The sequence below is a fragment of the Piliocolobus tephrosceles genome, chromosome 15, assembly GCF_002776525.5.
Source record: "Piliocolobus tephrosceles isolate RC106 chromosome 15, ASM277652v3, whole genome shotgun sequence".
Taxonomy (NCBI): Eukaryota; Metazoa; Chordata; class Mammalia; order Primates; family Cercopithecidae; genus Piliocolobus; species Piliocolobus tephrosceles.
The window spans coordinates 91925319-91945165 of record NC_045448.1 but is presented as its reverse complement, the minus strand read 5'-3'; the positions used below and the strand labels follow the sequence as shown (position 1 = coordinate 91945165).

At 41.7% G+C, this 19847-nt stretch overlaps 2 pseudogenes across 1 annotated transcript; both read left to right on the top strand.

Moving 5' to 3' along the window:
- The first annotated feature begins 1705 nt into the window (after positions 1 to 1705).
- Positions 1706 to 2542, top strand: LOC111524952 (annotated as a pseudogene).
- A 3745-nt stretch (positions 2543 to 6287) lies between these two features.
- On the top strand, positions 6288 to 19495 carry LOC111524967 (annotated as a pseudogene). Its single transcript, XR_004228506.1, has 4 exons — positions 6288 to 6365; positions 13753 to 13825; positions 18882 to 19225; positions 19389 to 19495. The product of XR_004228506.1 is annotated as an immunoglobulin kappa variable 1-6-like (transcript).
- Positions 19496 to 19847: the final 352 nt, after the last annotated feature.

Genomic DNA, 19847 nt, shown 5'->3' with positions numbered 1-19847 from the left:
GGAGTCTAATTCTTTCAAGACTAAGAAGCAGATTAGAATTGGTTAATAGCATAAGAAAAGAAAAAGTCAAGTACACAAAAGTTACTAAATTTAATGAGGAAAAGAGTAAATAAATTTGAAATCATATAATATGAGCCTTTATTCTAAACCAACTTCTTAAGTACAATTTGATTGCCTTAACCCAAATTATTGCAATGGCATTCAATATTTAAAAGTCAATGTCATTGTTATTCAATTATCTTTTCCAATCTTGGAAAAAGCGTTATTTTGGCAGATTTCCCAGAAGATATTTTAAACCAAATTTCATCTGGAATTATACCCAGAATTTCATTTGTTTATGTTCTTGGACAATAAAATACGAATTTCTGTTAAATTCCCCAAGATTACATAGCCATACAAGTTAGTCTTTCAATTGTTCCAGGATTTTTTTTTTCCAGAAATGTGACTGTCCTTGTGATGGTGTTTGGTATCGGCACCGTTATTCAGGAGCTGTTCAATTAAATATTAAGCACATCACTAACAAATGAAGAAACATGAGATTGATCCCCTTTGTAATGATCAGCTGTGGGGCAGACTCACATCCCTGAGCTGTGCGCATCGTTACATGAAACCATGAAACTGTCAGCTTCAGGTACAGGTGACCCTGAGACATAAAACTGTAGATGCAGTCCTTGCTCTTCTCATATAGACAATTTCCTTCTGAAATGTGGACTCACAGCTGTGGCTGCAGCACATCCAGACTGGGGGTGACTCAGGTCTCACTCAGGGTTGGCAAGAACCTGGAAGCCCTGATAGGACCTGATCCCATATGACCAGGGAGACTGTGTGAGAAGAGTTTTCCTAAACACCACTCTGAAAAACATCATGCAGTGTTATTTCTTATTTGTTCTGTATCATTAACTGAGGAAATTCTTCCCTATGAGGGCCTGCTGGTTAATCTTATATATGTGAGATGATCACGATGGGACTATCCCAGATTGAACAGTTGGTCACCAGGAATTTTATATTCACTGCCTGAAGCATAACACTCTTGCCCACTTTCCTCTTACTTATGCTGGGTTCTTGGCTCTAAATGTAGAGACCCACATCATTCTCCCTGTGAGGCCCTTGGACAGAGTGCTCTTATGGGGCTCAGTCGTCAGGTGCCAGGGAAGGGGAGATTCTAACACGTGTATTGGACAATGTTGACCAGTTATCCTGGAAACAGCAGACACCAGGCAACACTTGAACTGGCTCAGGAGCACTTTTCATTTGCAGGCCCTCTGCCCGTCTGTGCTTGTGGGAATGAGGCTGTTTTCTTCTCTAGACTGACTGGAGGGAGCCATGCAGGATGGCATTCACCTCCCAGAGATGCATCCTAGAAACACATTTCCACATTGTCAGGGTCCTTGTGCTTTCTCCATGTGGCACACACTGCACAATGTGTCCCTGCCCAAGGTCCCAACTTGCACAGTCAGAGCCTTCTTCCCTTGACCACAGGCAAACTTGACTTGAACTATGTTTGTTTTGCTCCAACGAACATTTTATGTCACATTGTTCACAGAAGAGACATTCCCCCTGCCCCATCAACCTTTCCACGCCACTGCACCCACCAGGGGATTTGCATACTGTCCCCTAGGGAGGACCTTCCCTTTTGAGTCTAAGATAAAAGCTCAGCCCTAACCTTGCCTTGACTGATCAGGACTCCTCAGGTCACCTTCTCACAATGAGGCTCCCTGTTCAGCTCCCAGGGCTGCTAATGCTCTGGGTCCCCGGTAAGGAGAGGATTAAAATACGGTGGGAAAATGGGGTGGGAGGGTGAGATCTGGGGTCTTCACAACTTCCTGTATTTATTTCAACCATGTGTTACAAGCACATGGTCTATACTCGAGGAAAGAGAATTCATATTTTTGTGTCAGAAATAAGCATGAATCGCCTCCCAGGAACAATGACCAGCACTCTGGTTAAGATCTTGAAACTAAAGAGTTTCCTGCTGGCTAGTAAATAATGGGCTTATTTTAGAAAGTCTACTTCTTATGATATAAATCAAAACTTGAAAATACATGTAACTGTAAATGAGTATCTTAAGGAAAATCATGAAAGCTGCTCATAATGTATCTATATAACCTTGCACACCTCTGTTATTATTTCATGATATAGTGGGGATATTGTGGTGACCCAGACTCCACTCTCCCTGCCTGTTATCCCTGGAGAGCCGGCCTCCATCTCCTGCAGGTCTAGTCAGAGCCTCTTGGATAGTGACGGGTACACCTGTTTGGATTGGTACCTGCAGAAGCCAGGCCAGTCTCCACAGCTCCTGATCTATGAAGTTTCCAACCGGGCCTCTGGAGTCCCAGACAGGTTCAGTGCCAGTGGGTCAGGCACTGATTTAGCCCTGAAAATCAGCCGGGTGGAAGCTGAGGATGTTGGGGTGTATTACTGTATGCAAAATATAGAGTTTCCTCCCACAGTGCTACATCCTCGAACAGGAACCTCCCTGCTGGGGTGTCCCAGCTGCTCACATGCACTGCTTGTCTGGGGAGCAGCTCAGCAGGGTCTCTGAGACTGCAGAAGAGGAGGCTGCTGGAGAATACAGGGCAGAGTTTGCTGCTGAGGACTCTGGCCCATGAGATCCACAGCTGTGTTTTAGTCCCATATATTAAGGCCCCATCAGCTGCCACATGTGGCCACGTGCTCTGGGAGCAACCAGCTCTGATGAAGGAAGAGTGAATGAAAGCTCATCCTCACCCTCCCTGTCTGGCCCACATTTGTCGAGTCCATTGATTTTGCAGAACAATTAGATCGTGGGTGCAAGTTAGTGGTAACACAAGTGAAATACATGCTACAAATGACTGGTTTGGAGATAGTTTTATGCATGATAACACTAGGTCATACTGGGAAATTGCTATCTTCCCACTTTCCAAGCATTCTCTCTCCTTTACCACTCACATGAACCTGGCCTCTCTGATATTATGGTGGAGAAAGCATTCTGCACCAGCTGTCCTCACAGGAGTATGGCTAAGAATAATTAGTTAAAATGTTTGCTTTTCTTTACTACTTGTAGATTTTGAAAATCCATGGCAGATATAAATTCTAATACCAAAATAGTTTGATTTTCCTCAGTTACCTTTTGCTGACTGAAAATGGAGTTCTTGCAATCCAATAGTGGACTTTGAAAATAAACAAAATAACTCAGAAGGAAAACGTAAAGTCTCTGTAATGTACCACAGGAATAATGCAGAATTACATAAGATTTTTATTTCCCCCTCAAATTTTTAGAATTTTAAAAGTATTTTACTGACATAGTGTTTTAGAGAGGAAATACTTAGTACTATGTTTTCATAAGAAAAGGATTCAAAGGCTGAATAAATGCGTTATTTTATATGACACTTTTAAAAAAAATAAATCTGAATCCTCTATTTTAGTTGTAAATGCATAGAAAAATTATGCTCTTAATAGATTCCATTAACAATAGTGCTGTAAATATACATGCTTCCTTTTTCTTTTTCTTTTTCTTTTCTTTTCTTTTTTTTTTTAGACGGAGTCTCTTTCTGTCACCAGGCTGGAGCGCATGGCACGACCTTGGATCACTGCAACCTCCGCCTCCTGGGTTTAAGCAATTCTCCTACCTCAGTCTCTTGAGTAGCTGGGACTGCAGGCGTGCGTCACTACACCCAGCTAATTTTTGTACTTTTAGCAGAGATGGGATTTCACCACGTTTTCCAGGATGGTCTCAATCTCCTGACCTCGAGATCCACTTGCCTCAGCTCCCAAAGTGCTGGAATTACAGGTGTGAGCCTCCATGCCCAGCCTATGCTTTCTTAATAGGAAGGCTATGGTCTGATAAATATCTATACACATTTTGCCATGCAACTTTTAAACCTAACAGAATTGCTTTCTGTTAAAAAAGCAATAGTGCTTTCTTCACCATAATACTAGAGAGGGCAGTTTTGTTTGAGTGGTAAAGGAGAGAGAAAGTTTGGAAAGTGGGAAGATTGCAATTTCCCAGTATGACCAAGTGTTATCATGTATAATCATGATCTGATTGTTCTGCCAAATAAATTTATATGAATCCAAGTAATGAGTGATGTTTCTTACATGTGACAATATGATGTAGAGACACAAAAGACTAGTTAAGTCAATAGAACAATATATCAGTGCAGGCTAGGGACTTAAATTATACATGAGATGATTTATTTCAAGATAAAGGATTCCATAGTAAGTGCAATTAAAATTCCAATGTGTCATTTCTGTTAGGTTTAAAAGTTGCATGGCAAAAATGTATATAAATATTTATCAGACCATACCCCTCAAAGTAAGAAACATAAGACACGTAATATGTTATTCAAAAATACTAATTAACACATTAATGAGCCTAAATGTTATTACAGAATACAGTAAAAGAAAATAAGATGTAAGTAGCAAGAGCAGGAGATACAGCAATTCCGTTGTCATTTAGCCCTCCTGTGATTGACAGCACCTAATCACCTTGAGTTTCTGCTTTCTGTGAGACAGAAGATAAAATCAAACTCCATTCAAGGTGGTTAGATACGTTTTTAGGAAACAAATGTACAATCTACCTGATGCTGATATCCCAAAGGTCTATATTCTCAAGTCAAAATGGTGAAAAGTAAATGATTCCAAAAACTGAAAAGGGAGAGATACAAGAAGAATCACAGCATAATCAAATTTATTACAAAGAAGCCTCAAAATATGGTGTACTAAATGTGATAAGGTTTCTGTGTTGCCTGGTAGTGCAGAGGCAAGCAGGAGGCCTTTGTGGTGTGGGTGGCTCTGCTCCACGAACTCACTCAGGTGGGCAGGAGGCACGACCACCCTAAGAGCACAGTCTTCTTCCTTCCTCACAGTCACTGCCTCCACGGTCATCCTCAGCAGCATGAGGTGGAACAGAGTGGAGAGAAAGCTGTTTTCTTCTAAGGACCAAAAGCAAAAACAGAAAAAACAAACAAACAAACAAAAAAACAAAAAACAAAAAAAAATCTGGAGCTTTCCACCAGTGACAAATGTACTTTTGACTCAATCATGCAATTGAGAAATTTTCCACTGATTGGATCTGCTGATAAACCCACATTCATTGTTTGTTTCTTTTAATCTGAAAATGCATTTACATAATTCTTGAAACTTTTTTTTGGCTATAAACTTATATAGCCTATTTGAAGTTGTCATTTGCTATTTCATAATTGCTGCTAAAAAGTCGTTTATTTAAAAAATCTGTGACTCTAACTGTTCTTGTTTGAAAGAAATATGTCTTTTTTAGATACTCAGACTACTTTTAAGCTCTTCATTTGGCCCTCCTTTGTTTCTGATTCAATGTATTGTTTAATTTGTTATTTATGATTAATTAATCAATTAATTTTCATAATCACAGAATCAGATGTCCTGTAAGTTGCTATGTCAAAGACCTGCCTGAAGATGGCAAACACACTCCACAATAAACAAAAGACAACACCATGGTCTCAGGAACACTGGGAAAGTAGGAGTGCTGGGGTCCCATTATCAACAGGGAGCCCTAGAGTTAGAGTCAGGTCTTTCCTGTGACCTGGGCACTTGGGAGGAGCCACCCGTGTGCTGAGTTGTGGGAACCTGCCCTGTGCTCTGAGACTGGAAGCACGGCGTTGGCCTTGGCCCACCTGCTATGGACTGAATTGTGCCCTCAGATTCATGTCGAATTTCTGATTTTCATTGTGGCTGTAGAAATTAGGACCTCTAAAGATATAATTGAGGTCACGGGGCGGGGGAGGTGGCATCTACAAACCAGGAAGAACGTCTTTACCAGAAAACAAACCTTGCTGGACATCAATCTGGGATATTCCAGGCACCAGAAATGTGAACATTAAATTCTGTGGTTTACGCCATCCAGTCCCATGTTTTTCGTGTGGCAGCGCAAGCTGACTCATCCACCTTCCCCACACTCTCGGAGTAAGGTCAGCCTCAGGAGGCCCTCGCGGACGTGGGGACCCAACTTTGTTCCTCTTCCTCCTGCTTTTCCAGCTCTCTGGTGAGGAGAGAGGACTCAGGATTCATCTTCAGTTTCTGTGCATGAAACATGAATGTTTCCTTGAAGATGAAGTTTTTAGCCCATTTTGCTTTCTCATCAGAATTTAATAAACTGAATAAAGCATTTACTTAGAATTAATATTTGGATATGTTCATATTTGTTCCTCACTTACATGACAGTTGGGATATTGTGGGTGCTCATCTCCAGGCCCCTCCCTGTGTTCTAGGAGACAGGGTCATTCTTACTAGCAGGGCCAGTCAGGGTAATAGCAGTGTCCTTGCCTAGCTTAATGGGAAAATACGCCTGGCTGCTAGTTCTTGCTGGCTCCCACAGCCCCCTGGACATGATGCCAGCCTGGGTCAAGTGGGTGAGTCTGGACAGATGTCACTCTATTCATGAGCAGCCTAACTACCTTGATAACCTCCCATTGTGAACAGAGTCCTAGAAGCTGCTCGAGCCATGAAAGGTTGGACAGAGAAATCCCACATCACTGCAGTCAGATGGAGGCTGTGAAAAGACCACAGAGGGGTTTCATACTATAACCACCCACCACTGAGCCATGGTGGCCACTCTGTCTGACGGGAGCCCTCAGGGGAAGACTGACTCACGCTGTAGTCTGGAGGTCGTTTTTGTCAACCTCTTGGTTCTAGCTGGTTTGGGCCAGTTTCTGTAGTGCATCCTGTTTTGTCCAGATCCTGTTTTGATCAGCATTGTCATGACCAATGTTGTGATCCGTGCTCAGAATACAAGTCCTGACTATCTCCTACCTTACACTCGCTGCCTTCTGTGAATCAGATATTCTGATAAGGATCCTGTTGGTTCCTACTCAAGTCAGGGGCCACACAGACCCCCACTGAGGATTGAAGCCCACAGGCATCTGAGATAAGCAAAGGTTCAGAGAATGATAGCCCGTGACTGTTCCCTATAAAGACAGCTTCTCCCCAGATGGCTGAGGGCTGTCTTTGGCTGTGTCCTTCTTTCTGAATTATAATGAGGGACGGAGCAGGTCTCTAAGCAAAACCACAGCAAGACCCTTCTGTGTGTGCTGCTCTGACCTGGACATAGGTAGCACTGGATAAACTTAGGACACTTAGGAGATTTACAATCACAAGGAAGAGAGGCAGGGAGAGAGAGGAGGGGAGAGAGAGAGAAGAGCATGTGTTGTGTATAGAGTACCAACACCGAGAGTACATTCTCTCATGGTTTAGTGCTGAGTATGATGCTCAAATGATCAGATTCTATTCCATGGAGCCTATACATCTATCTTATATAGGAAAAGGGACTTTGCACATGTAAATTAAGGATTATGAAATGGGCAGATTATCCTGTATTGACCAGGTGAACCCTAAACAGGCCTGTCTTTATTAAATATCTGTCTATCTCTCTTATAAGGACATCACAATTGTCCTTATAAGATAGAGACAGACAGATATTTTAATAAAGGCTGCAGGAGAGCAGGCAATTGGAAGACAGCAACAGAGATTGAAGTGATGTGGACTCAAGCCAATGAAAGGTAAAGCAAACAAAAGCTGGAAGAAGCAAAAATAAAATAAAATAAAATAAAATAAACTCTCCCACTGGAGTCCCCGTAGAAGCTTGGTCTGATGACAGCCTGCTTTTCATCCCTGAAACTAATGCTGGACTTCTGGCTTCCAGAACTATAAGAGAACATATTTATGTTGCTTTAACCCACCAAAATTTTGTTAATTTGTTATAGCAGCCCCAGAATACTAATACAAATGGGGCTTAGGATACATCTAGCCGAAAGATACTGTGATGATTTGTAGTCTCTGTCTTCAATTCTCTAATCTTACACATAATTAGTTAGAAGAAGATTTTTACTGTGGAAATATTGTGCAGGAAACCCCACAGTGTATACAGGGGCATCTGTTGGTTATAGAATAAATACGATAATTCTTAGTTGAAAATAATATCTGATGTTATGCCCAGACCGTTTATTCCCCGAAGAAGACCACCAGAGTCCAGAGTCAAAGCCAAGCGTCAAGGATCTTTATTGCAAGTTCGAACTTTGTCCCTCCGTTCCACAACATACAAGAGGGCCTCGAACAATGCGTGCGCTCGCTTCTTATACCCCGATGTAAACAGGATATGTAAAGTTACAGAGAAACAAGGGAATTCTTCTCGTTACAGCATTACAATTGGTTTACATTTTAACTTATACTTTTAGCAGTTTTCTTATCGGTTCCTGCGCTTTTACAATCGGTTGTAACCTTATTGGAGATTCTTCAGGCTATGATATAATGTGTTTGTGTCGGGCCCAGGAAGTGGAGGCATATGGGGGGATGTGATGTGTCGGGCTCGAGGCTATGATATATGGAGGAATGTGTTCTTTCACTGACTAGTAGTATCTTATAGGGAATCTTCATTCTAAGACATTCAAGGATGCATAAAAGGGGCCCTGAGTAATCTTTTTATACATTATATGAACAGGTACATTCCTGGTGAATCAACTAGAGAAACCCTCAGGACAGCCCTTGATATCCTCGGCAATACATTTCAGATGAGTAAACTGTTCATCAGAGCCCATAATTGAAACTGTCCAACAGAGGTGGTTTGCCCAAAGATACATGGTCAGCAATTGCCAGGGCTGAGCTTGGAACCCAGGTCTGCATACTCTTAAATATGTTGCTTCCACATGGCCACGTTTATTTCGTAGAGGACTGAATGGCCTTTAAACTCAGAGAAGAGACAAAGCCAGAAAAATGGTGTGAAATTCTCAATACAAGCTCCCTGCTACCTCTGCAGCTTGCTGTGATTACCCCAGTTATAATCTCGGGTCCTTCTGGAGTTTTGTCTACAAAGCCAAACTTCCTCAAGGCTTTTACAAATACTAAATGCCATTCTTTCAGAGTTGAGGGTAGGGGCACATCTTGCATTGCCCATTTTATCTTCCTAAGCCTCAAGGCCTGAGGTCAAATGAGCTGCCCTGAAGACCTCTGACATGTCCTGGAGACGTTCTCCCCATTGTCTTGGTGATTAACATTTGGCTCCTCATTACTTATGCAAATTTCTGCAGCCACCTTGAATTTCTCAGAAAATGGGTTTTTCTTTTCTGTCACATCATGAGGCTGCAAATTTTTTGAACTTTTATGGTCTGCTTCCCTTTTAAATGTAATTTCCAATCCCAAACCATATCTTTGTATAAAACCGAATGCTTTTAAAAGCATTCAAGTAATCTCTTGAATGATTTGCTGCTTAGAAATTTATTCCACCAGATACCTTAAATCATGCCTCTCAAATTCAAAGTTCCACAGGTCTCTAGGGCAGGGGCAAAATGCTACCAGTATCTTTGCTAAAGTACAACAAGAATCATCTCTATTCCAGTTCCCAATAGGTTTCTCATCTTCATCTGAGACCACCTCAGCCTAAACTTTATTGTCCATATCACTATCAGCATTTTGGTCTAAACCATTCAACAAGTCTCTAGGAAGTTCCAAACTTTGCCACATCTTCCTGTCTTCTGAGTTCTCCAAACTGTCCCAACCTCTACCCATTACCCAGTTTCAAAGCCACTTCCACATTCACAGATATCTTATAGCAATGGCTCACTACCTGGGTACCAATTTAATGTATTAGTTCATTCTAATGCTATCATGAAAAAATACCTGGGACTGGGTAATTTTTTTTTTTTTTTTTTTTTTTTTTTTTGAGACGGAGTCTCGCTGTGTCACCCAGGCTGGAGAGCAGTGGCGTGATCTCTGCTTACTGTAAGCTCTGCCTCCCGGGTTCATGCCATTTCCCTGCCTCAGCCTCCTGAGTAGCTGGGACTACAGGCACCAACCACCACACCCAGCTAATTTTTTTTTTTTCTGGTTTTTGTATTTTCAGTAGAGACGGGGTTTCACTGTGTTATCCAGGATGATCTCAATCTCCTGACCTCGTGATCCGTCCACCTTGGCCTCCCAAAGTGCTAGGATTACAGGCATGAGCCACTGCGCTCGGCCGGCTAATTTATAAAGAGGTTTAATAGTTTCACAGTTCTGCATGGATGGGGAAGCCTCAAGAAACTTACAATCATGGCAGAAAGGACCTCTTCACAGGATAGCAGGAGTGAGAATGAGTCCAAGAGAAGGGGGAAGCCCCTTAGAAAACCAACACATCTCGTGAGACTCACTCACTATCACAAAAACAACATGGGGGAAACCACCTCCATGATCTAATTACCTCCACCTGGTCCCACCCTTGACAGGTGGGGATTATGGGGATTACAATTCAAGAAGAGGTTTGGGTGGGGACACAGAGCCAAAACATATCAATCAGTAATAGAGATTTGGGTGGGGACACAGAGCCAAAACATATCAATCAGTAATAGAAAACAACAACAACAAGAACAACAAAGGATGGAATAAAATAAATGTTTCTGAGCTCTCTGGAACAGCCACTGGATAAAATTATAAAGCTTACAAATATCTGGAGTCTATGATGACTTGGCAATTACTTATTTAGGCAGATCTTATTTATTTTTTCCATTCTTGCTTTGGAAAATAGCCAGCTCTAAAACCAGAGACTGTATGGGTTTTCACATAGGATGGAATCTAACAGTCCAAGAAGAAATTTGAAACAAAATATAAGAATTTATTTAATCTATTCACTCAAGACCTCTGATTGCACCAAAAATTATCTAAGGCAAAAGAAAAAGAATTTAGTTGATTAAGTGAAAAAATTAAAGCAAATGTTTGCTGCTAAATTATATTCCTGAGTATACTTCTAAACAAGAGCAATCTCTTTTAGCTGGCATATGGTTTCAAGATGCAATATAGGTAATTTGTTTGAAATAGAAATTCTTACTAGTGGTCAGAATCACAGCTTAACAATGGAAGAATCTGTGGCTCTAGGCAGACCTTATTTTAGAAACAAGGCTCCTTTCTTTAAGATTGAGAAGTGATGGGATCTTAGAGAAAATAAAGAACGTATAAAACACAGAATGTTCAGAGAGGCAATCGAATCATTAGTTCACCTTGTGTATTTTGATTGTGGGTGAGGTGGGCTCTGCAGAAAGATTAACATGCACAGAGAAAAAGCCTTCATGCCAACAAAGGTTTCCACTAATCTCATAGCTAAGTCTGTACATTATATTTTTTTTTTTGTATTTTCCATGAAAAAGAAAAACAATAATTAAAAATTTAGAAACAAATTTGGATGAGGAAGATTTAGGAAAGGATCTTGAAGAACCAAAGAGTCAGGCTTGTAAACAAACATGTTTCGCCCAGAGTTCAGAAAGATTTTTTTCTCAGAAATAACACATTCAAAGAGCCTACTCTGAACTCCCTGTGTACAGAATATTCATCCACGAATTGATGTTCTAGTGAGTGACAGTTTGTAGTTAGTGAGATAATGTGGCCAGCACCAATCTGAGGTGTCTGCAAGGCAGAAATCGAGTCAAGATTACCTGGAGTTACACAGAGGGACGTTCCCTCTGCTGTCGGTTTGGTCTCAATTCTCACCCAAGGAAAATATTCATTTTTAATCAGAAAAATTGTCCAGTGAGGTCCAGGTGGAGAACAGGGCTTTGTGTGACTCCATCTCATCCACAGCAATGTGGGATTGAGCTATCTGGACTAACTCAGTCTGTAGAAGAAGTCTGCAGAATGGGCCACAGGGTTATATTAATGAACCAATAATGGCCCATGTGAACTGACCCGGTGTTATTTCTAAAGTGCAGGCTTATTTCTCAATGACATGTGACAAACTCAAATTTTACAATACAATCATTCCATAAATAGCCTAATGAAGACTTTTAGCCATTTAAAAATTGCTTGATTTGTCTATTCCAAGATATTTTACCCACACCCACTGGTAATAGATAAGCCCCAGGTTATGCAAACCCCAAACTACCATTGCCCTGGGAACTCTATGACCCAGAATCTCCCCGCTGTGCTGCTGTGTGATATCCCCCTGGACACATAGCCCCTTCTCCAGTAAATCCCCATTCCCAGCTTCTGAGAAGCAACCTTGGCACCTTAGCCCCGGCTCAGACTCCTGCTGCGAGGAACATCTCCCTGAAAACCCGTCAAAGCTTCACCCCATAAAAGTTGTGTGGACTATTACACTCTTGTGGCCATCTCTTTTTCCTTGATCACCCCACAAGCTCCTCAAACTCTCTTGCAAACAAGATCTTACACAGAGAAGTTACAAAATTTAACGAAGGAAAATCACAAACATATTAAATAGTAAAATATGAGGCTTTCATTCTAATCGTACCTCCTTATCACAATCTGTGATCATCAACACAGGTTATCACCCCGGAGTTTAACATTTAAAGTCAGTATCATTTTTACTTAATTATTTTTTCCAACCTTGTGAAAAACATCTTATTTTGGTAGATTCTTCATAAATATCATATTTTGGTAGAAACCAAACTTTCTTGTGGAATCATACTTAAAACTTTGTTCATTTGTACATATTGTTTTTAAACAGATATGACTATGGGTTACATTTCCGAACATTGCATAGTACAGAAATTTACTATTTCATTCTTCTTAGATTGTTTTCCCCTGCAGGACAGTGAGTGTCCCTGTGAAAGCAATTAGGCACCATTTATCAGGAGTTGTTCAATGCAATATAAAGCACAGTATTGACAGATAAAGAATAGTCAGGTTGTTTCGCTATGTTAATTATTAGCTGTGTTGCAGACTCACATCCATAATCTTTGGTTGTCTTTACATGAATGTGAAGAACAAGCCAGTTACAGATACAGGTGATTCAACACATAAAACTGTGGATCCAGCTCTTCTACTTCTCACAGCATCTCTGTTTGAACTGTGGACTCATGACTGTGGCCACACCACATACAGGCTGGTGGAGACTCAGGTCTCCCTCAGAGTTGACAAAGACCTGACAGGACCTCATTCCACACAATGAGGAAGACTGTAAAAAGAGTTTTCTTAAACACCACCCAGAAAAACATAATGCAAAGTTATTTCTTGTTCATTCTCATCATGAGCCTATGAAATTCTTCTCTTTTGAGAGAGCCCTCTGGCTAATCTGGTATAGGTGAGATGATAAGGATGGGATATATTCCAGGTTCAACAACTGCTCATCAGGAATTCCATAGTCACCACCCGAGGCATAAAATTCCTGCCCCGTTTCCTCTTACTCAAGCTGGGCTCTCGGCTCTAAATGTAGAGACTCACATCCTTCTCCCTGTGAGGCCGTTGGACAGAGTGCTCTAATGAAGCTCACTCACCCGGTGCCAGTGGAGGGAAGATCCCAGCACTTGCATCGAACATTCTTGAACAGTTATCCTGGAAACAGCAGATACCAGACCGCTGTTGAAGTGGCTCAAGACTGCTTTTTATTTGTAGGCTCTCCGCGTGTCAGTGCTTGTGGGGATGGGGCTATTTCTTTCTCTAGATTGATTGACTGGGAGGGAACCATGCAGAATGGCGTTCACCTTCCAGAGATGCATCCTAGACACACATTTCTACATCATCAGGGTCCTTCTGCTTTCTCAGCATGGCATGCACTACACAGTGTTTCCCGGCCCAAGGTTCCAACTTCCACCGTCAGATCCTTATTCACATCAGTATAGGCAAATATGACTTCATCTTTCTTTGTCTTCCTTCGAAGGACAACTGATGTCACCTTGCTCACAGAATAAACATACCCCTCCCCCACTGGCTGTTTCCACACCCCTGCACCCACCAGAGGATTTGCATATTGTCCCCTAGGAAGGACCTTCTCTTATCAGTCTGAGATAAAAGCTCAGCTACAACCTTGTCTTCACTGGTCAGGACTCCTGTATTCAATTTCTCACAATGAGGCTCTCTGCTCAGCTCCCGGGGCTACGGATGCTCTGGGTGCCTGGTAAGCACAAAAGGAGATGAGTGTAGAGCATGGGGTGGAAGGATGAGCTCTGGGACTCCACCGTGTCCCATGCTTATTCTAACCAAGTGTTAGAGGTGTACGGCTTATGTTTCAGGGAAGGGAATTTATAATTTGCCCTGTGAATAGTTAGAAACCATCTGAAAGGAACAACAACCAGTACTCTGAATACTATCTTGAAAAATAAAAGGATCTCTTGTACCTAGTAAATAATGGGCTCATTGTTAAAAGTTTATTTTTTGTGATGTGAATCAAAATTATTTTTTAAAAAATAAATCAATATTATAAGCAAAATGTTTTTAAGCTCATAATGTTTTTACACAACTTTGTAGTTTTCTCTCATTGATTCAGGGTCCAGTGGGGACATTGTGATGACCCAGACTCCACTCTCCCTGCCCGTCACCTCTGGAGAGCCGGCCTCCATCTCCTGCAGGTCTAGTCAGAGCCTCCTGCATAGTGATGGATACACCTATTTGCACTGGTACCTGCAGAAGCCAGGCCAGTCTCCACAGCTCCTGATCGATTTGGGTTCCAACTGCGCCTCTGGAGTCCCTGACAGGTTCAGTGGCAGTGGGTCAGGCACAGATTTGACACTGAAAATCAGCAGAGTAGAGGCTGAGGATATTGGCATTTATTACTGCATGCAAAAATCTACAAATTCCTTCCACAGTGCTACATAATCAAAAAGAAACCTCCCTGCTGGGGTTGCCCAGCTGCTCACATGCACTGCTTTTCTGGGTAGGAGCCCCGCTGGGTCTCTGCGTTTGCAGAAGAGGAGGCTGTTGCAGAACTCAGGGTCAGAGTCTGCTGCTAATGACTCTGGCCCGTGAATCCTCAATTGTACCTCAATCTCATATGTTAAGGCCCCATCAGCTGCCACCACCCGGGAATGACATCAGCAGTAGGAGAATTCAGTTGGCCACATGCCCTGTGAGCAAGAAGCTATGACAAAAAAAAGAATGAATAAAATCTTATCCTCACCCTCCTTGTCTTGCCCACATTTTTCAAACACATTTGGTTGACAGAACAACCAGTCCATGGACGCAGATTAGTGACAACACAAGGGGAACACATTTTGGAAATTGTCAGTTTAGGGTGCATCTTATACAAGATAATACTTGGTCATATTGAGATACTGTTTTTGTCCCACTTTACCAAAAACTTTGTATCTCCTTTATCAATTATGAACTATAGTGCCCTCTCCAGTGTCATGCTGAGAAAGCATTCTACACAAGCTGTCCTCAGAGTAGGATAGCTAAGAATAATTAGTAAAAATGTTTGATTTTTGGCTATGCATAGGCTTTGTAAATTCACGGCAGATATAAGACTCTAATGCCAAAATATTTTAATTTTCCTCAATTACCTTCCTTCCAGTGAAACAAAGTTCTTGCAATTCCAAAAGTGAGTTTTGAACATAAAGAGCATATTTGAAGATGTAGAACACAGACTTTACTAAATGAAATAACGTACGATGTTTTTCTTCTTCACCCCAATTTTAAGAATTTCAAAAGTATTTAACCTAAGTGCTATTTTAGAGATGACACATTTACTATGATGCTCTCATAAGAAAATACTTCAAATAATACAAAAATATTTTATCTTCATACTACTTCATCATTACCAGAAAATATACAGAAATCCTTTCTTTTAGTTGTAAAAGCACAAAAAACTTATGCTTTCAATTGATTCCACTGAAAATAGTGTTCTGAAGTTCTATCAAAATTAATGATGAGTCATGTCAGTTACATGACAGAACATGGTGTGACAGAAACAAAAGAATGATTGAAGCAACAGAATAAGAAGCTCTTGCTTCAGGCGTAGGGTTTAAAGTGTATTTGAGATGATTTTCAACTCCAAGATAATGAATTTCATGGCAAGCGCAATTAAAATTTCAGTATCATTTTTGTTAAATTTAAAAGGTGTGTGGATAAATTTATATAGAAATCAATCAAACTGGAGTAATCAAATTAAAAAGCACAACACTTAATACACTATTTAAAAGTACTGCTAAATGCAACATGGAGGTTAAAAGATATGAAATATTACAGAACTCAGTGGGAGACAACAAAGTGTGAGTAGCTAGAGCAGGAGGTGAGCAGGGATCATCATCGTTAGCCCTCATGTGATTGACAGCACCTAGTCACTATAGAATCTGCTTTGATGTGAGACAGGGAATAAGTTCTAAACCACTCCAAGGTGGCTGGATACACTTAAAAAATGAACAAGCTCAAAATTTACATGATGGTGATACCCCAAGGGGCTACACTCTTAAATCAAAGTGTTGAAAATAAATGATTCAAAAAACTGAAAGTGGACACCAAGCAGAATCAGAAGACAATCAAATTGCCAATTACAAAGCAGCCTCAAGATATGGTAGACTAAATATGATAAGGTTTCTGTGTCTATGCCATGGCAGGTCAGAAACAGGCAGGTGGCCTTGGTGGTGTGGGTAGCTCTGCTTCATGAGGTCACTCAGGTGGGCAGGAGGCATGACCACTCTCAGAGCACAGCCACCCTCCTTCCTCACAGTGGCTGCCCCAATGCCCATCCTCAGCAGCAAGAGTGGAACAGAGTGGAGAGAACTCTGTTTTCTTCTAAAGATAAAAGAAAATTTCCATCAAATTTAACAGCAGATAGATTTGAGGGGACACAGTGAAATCATAGCACTGACCAATGGAAGGCTCATTACAAGCCCTGTGGTCTGCCATGCATGCAGGCAGAGCTGCCTTTAAGGGGCAGAGATGGCCATGGGGAATCAACAGAAGCACAGTGAAAGAGAAAGGTCTGGGTGCAGACACAGACTGATGCGTCTATCCAGAAAAAAGCACCTGTATCTTCCACCTGAAGCTGCATCCCTCTAGAATGATGTTTCTGGGCAGGTCAGTTGCAAGTCAAGGAACCTGGGAAATAACATCTCCAGATATGCTGCATTTGTGTAATGTTTATTTCAAATTGAAAGCATTTAGAAAACATCAATTGGACAAAGTCTCTTTTACTCCAGAAGGAAGCCAATTGTCATGAAAACCCTCCCTGGGAATGTTGATCTATCAGGAAATACTAACATGCACTAGGAGTTAAATTCAAAAGAGATTGGAAGTTGACTTCATCCAGACAGGGTATTACCTATTTTTTTGAGGACTCATTCATTTTATTTTACATCATTTACTCTCTCTAGGTTGCTTACAGTCCCCACCTCCCTCTCCCCTGTAAAGGATGTATAAACACCTGGATCTCACTGGGTTTTCTGGATAACCACTCTACTTTGATATTTCCTCTGCATGTTAAATAAATTTGTTTGCCTTTTTCCCCTATTATTTATCTTGTGTCCATTCATTTTAAGCAAACCTTTAGAGGGCAAAATCAAATTTTCACATTTCACCCTACACAAGCAAGTTTCCTTACAATTCAGGCCCCTGAATGGGCAGCAGGAGGGTGTGTGCAGATGCTACACCAGGGTCATTTGGCCACTTCTACTCATGAATCAGTAATACTCCCCAGAACCCCAGGCTGCAGCCCACTGATGCTGATGTAGGTGGATCCACTTCCTCTGCTGCTGAACCAGGCTGAGATGATGTGAGATATAATGGGTCCAAATCTGTGTCCAGTTTTATCCAAATCCAAGTGATTTCTCCATATACATGGGCATTTGCTTGATAGGAGATGAAGACTCTCTGTCCTGGATGTCAGACAGGAGGCCAGCATCTTGGTCAGAATGTCCCCACTTACAGCTAAACAGTGAAAGAGGAAAGTGCCTTTGATAGTGCAAGGCAACCACATGCACTGAGCAGCAGCTGCCCTCACTAGGAGAGAGGGTTCACTGTACTGATCTTTCCCAAGTTCTCTCCTTTACATGCTCTCCAGAAATCCAGGCTCCAGAGGAGCAGCTCCAGAGCCCCCAGGAACACGCTGGTGAGCAGTGCCACTCAGAGCATTACTCAGTGGATATAATACTGGTCTTTTTATTTTAGAGACAATTGATCCTTAGATAATTTCAAGTTTATCTTAATCCATGGTCCTATGATTGGATGAAGAAACAGGTAACTTTTTTTTGAAGTAATCAGATCTGGCATCACTAGTGAGCACTTTCTTCTTATAAACCCTGGGAAAAATATCCAATGACAGAAAAGGAGGTATAATAGAGAGATCCCCAAAGCAAAAATAAGATGCAGCTCGTATATTGTCTGGGCATTACTGAGGCCTATAGGTTTGCATAACGGTGGAAATGTGAGCGATACATGATTTGAGGACTTAACAGCACTATCTTTGTGCACCTGCAGTGAATTGCTTGACATTGTACTGATAATAAGAATGGCTTAAGGTTACTATAAAATACTTACAAATATGCTTAGCATTATCTCAATAAATATTTTTCTTCAATTGTTTAAGAAGGAATAATTTTACACTCACAGAAGTGCTGTAAGCATAGCACAAAGTACGCCCTTCCCTTTCAGAGTATTTTGAAGACATGCTGATTCCACACTCTAAAAACTTTACTTTTGAGTTTCCTACAGAGAATAATATTCTCCCAAATAATCCCCATATGCCAATGGAATACATTACTCCCTCATGTACTCAGCAGCATTTCAAATTTTGACAAGTATCAAAAAATGTTCTTCATTACAAATTGGCCCCCAGGAAGAAACCGATTAAAGACAAATCTGGGTTTCACTGGTCTGATCTGAGACCCTGGGGACACTGTCCCTGTGCTGAGTTACTGAGTTGAGCCAGCCCTGCAGCTGTGCCCAGTGGGCCCCATCCCCTTCTGATTTGCATGTTCCCAGAGCACAGCCCCCTGCCCTGAAGACTTCTTAATAGGTTGATCACACTCTGTGCAGGAGTCAGTCTCAGTCAGGACACAGAATGGACGTGGGGTCCCTACTCAGCTCCTGGGGTTCCTGCTGCTCTGGCTCTCAGGTAAGGAAGGAGAACTTTGGGAGTTTACTCAGCCACTGTGCTCAGGACTGGTTGGATTTTCGGGGAGGGCTTCTTATAACATGATTGATTGTGTCGATGTTTGTTTTTATGCTTCCAAACTCAGGTATCAGATGTGACATCCAGATGACCCAGTCTCCATCCTCCCTGTCTGCATCTGTAGGAGACACAGTCACCAGCACTTGCCGGGCAAGCCAGGGCATTAACAATGAGTTAGCCTGGTATCAGCAGAAACCAGGGAAAGTCCCTAAGCTCCTGATCTATGCTACATCCAGTTTGCAGACAGGGGCCCCATCTCGGTTCAGTGGCAGTGGATCTGGGACAGATTTCACTCTCACCATCAGCAGCCTGCAATCTGAAGATGTTGCAACTTATTAGTGTCAACAGGATTATACTACCCCGTCCACAGTGTTACAAGCCATAACAAAAACCCCCAGGGAAGCAGATAATGTGAGTCTGCACTGCCCTAGCTACTCCTCCTAGTGCCTCCATCTGCTGAGAACATTTCCCAAATAGCATCCACACTTTGAAGGTCATTGGAAAGTTTTTGCACAAGGTACCCTGAAGCCTCTTCTTTAACTTAACTGTCTTCCCTTCTCCTCATCCCCAGCAGCACAGGCATGGCAAAGCCTCTTCTGATTGCATGAAGAACAGAGATGATTATGCCTGAGAAGTCTGAGTTATAGTGTGAATTGGAATTAATATCATAAAGGAGACAGCACTCTTGGAATTCCAGGTAGAACTTTTTCTCAATACAGGAAATGGGAATCTAAACTATAAAGTCTTGGGGGCATGGGAGTAAAGATACAAATACTAAAAATGAAGGATTCTCTGGGCCTTGCCATGAATCCAGAGTGCATCTGTCACACAAGGTATAATTGCCAACTATATGGTCCTCAGACATATCTGGGAAGCCCAGGTTTGGGGCTGCTGATGGTCTCTGCCTGGAGAACCTGCCTGATTTTCTAAGGCACCTGCTTACAGTTGACCAGCAAGGGTCCTAGTGCAAAGAGACCTAGCAAAAGAGAATGATCAGAGTAAAAGGTCAATTTCTTCCAGTGCCCACCTGGCC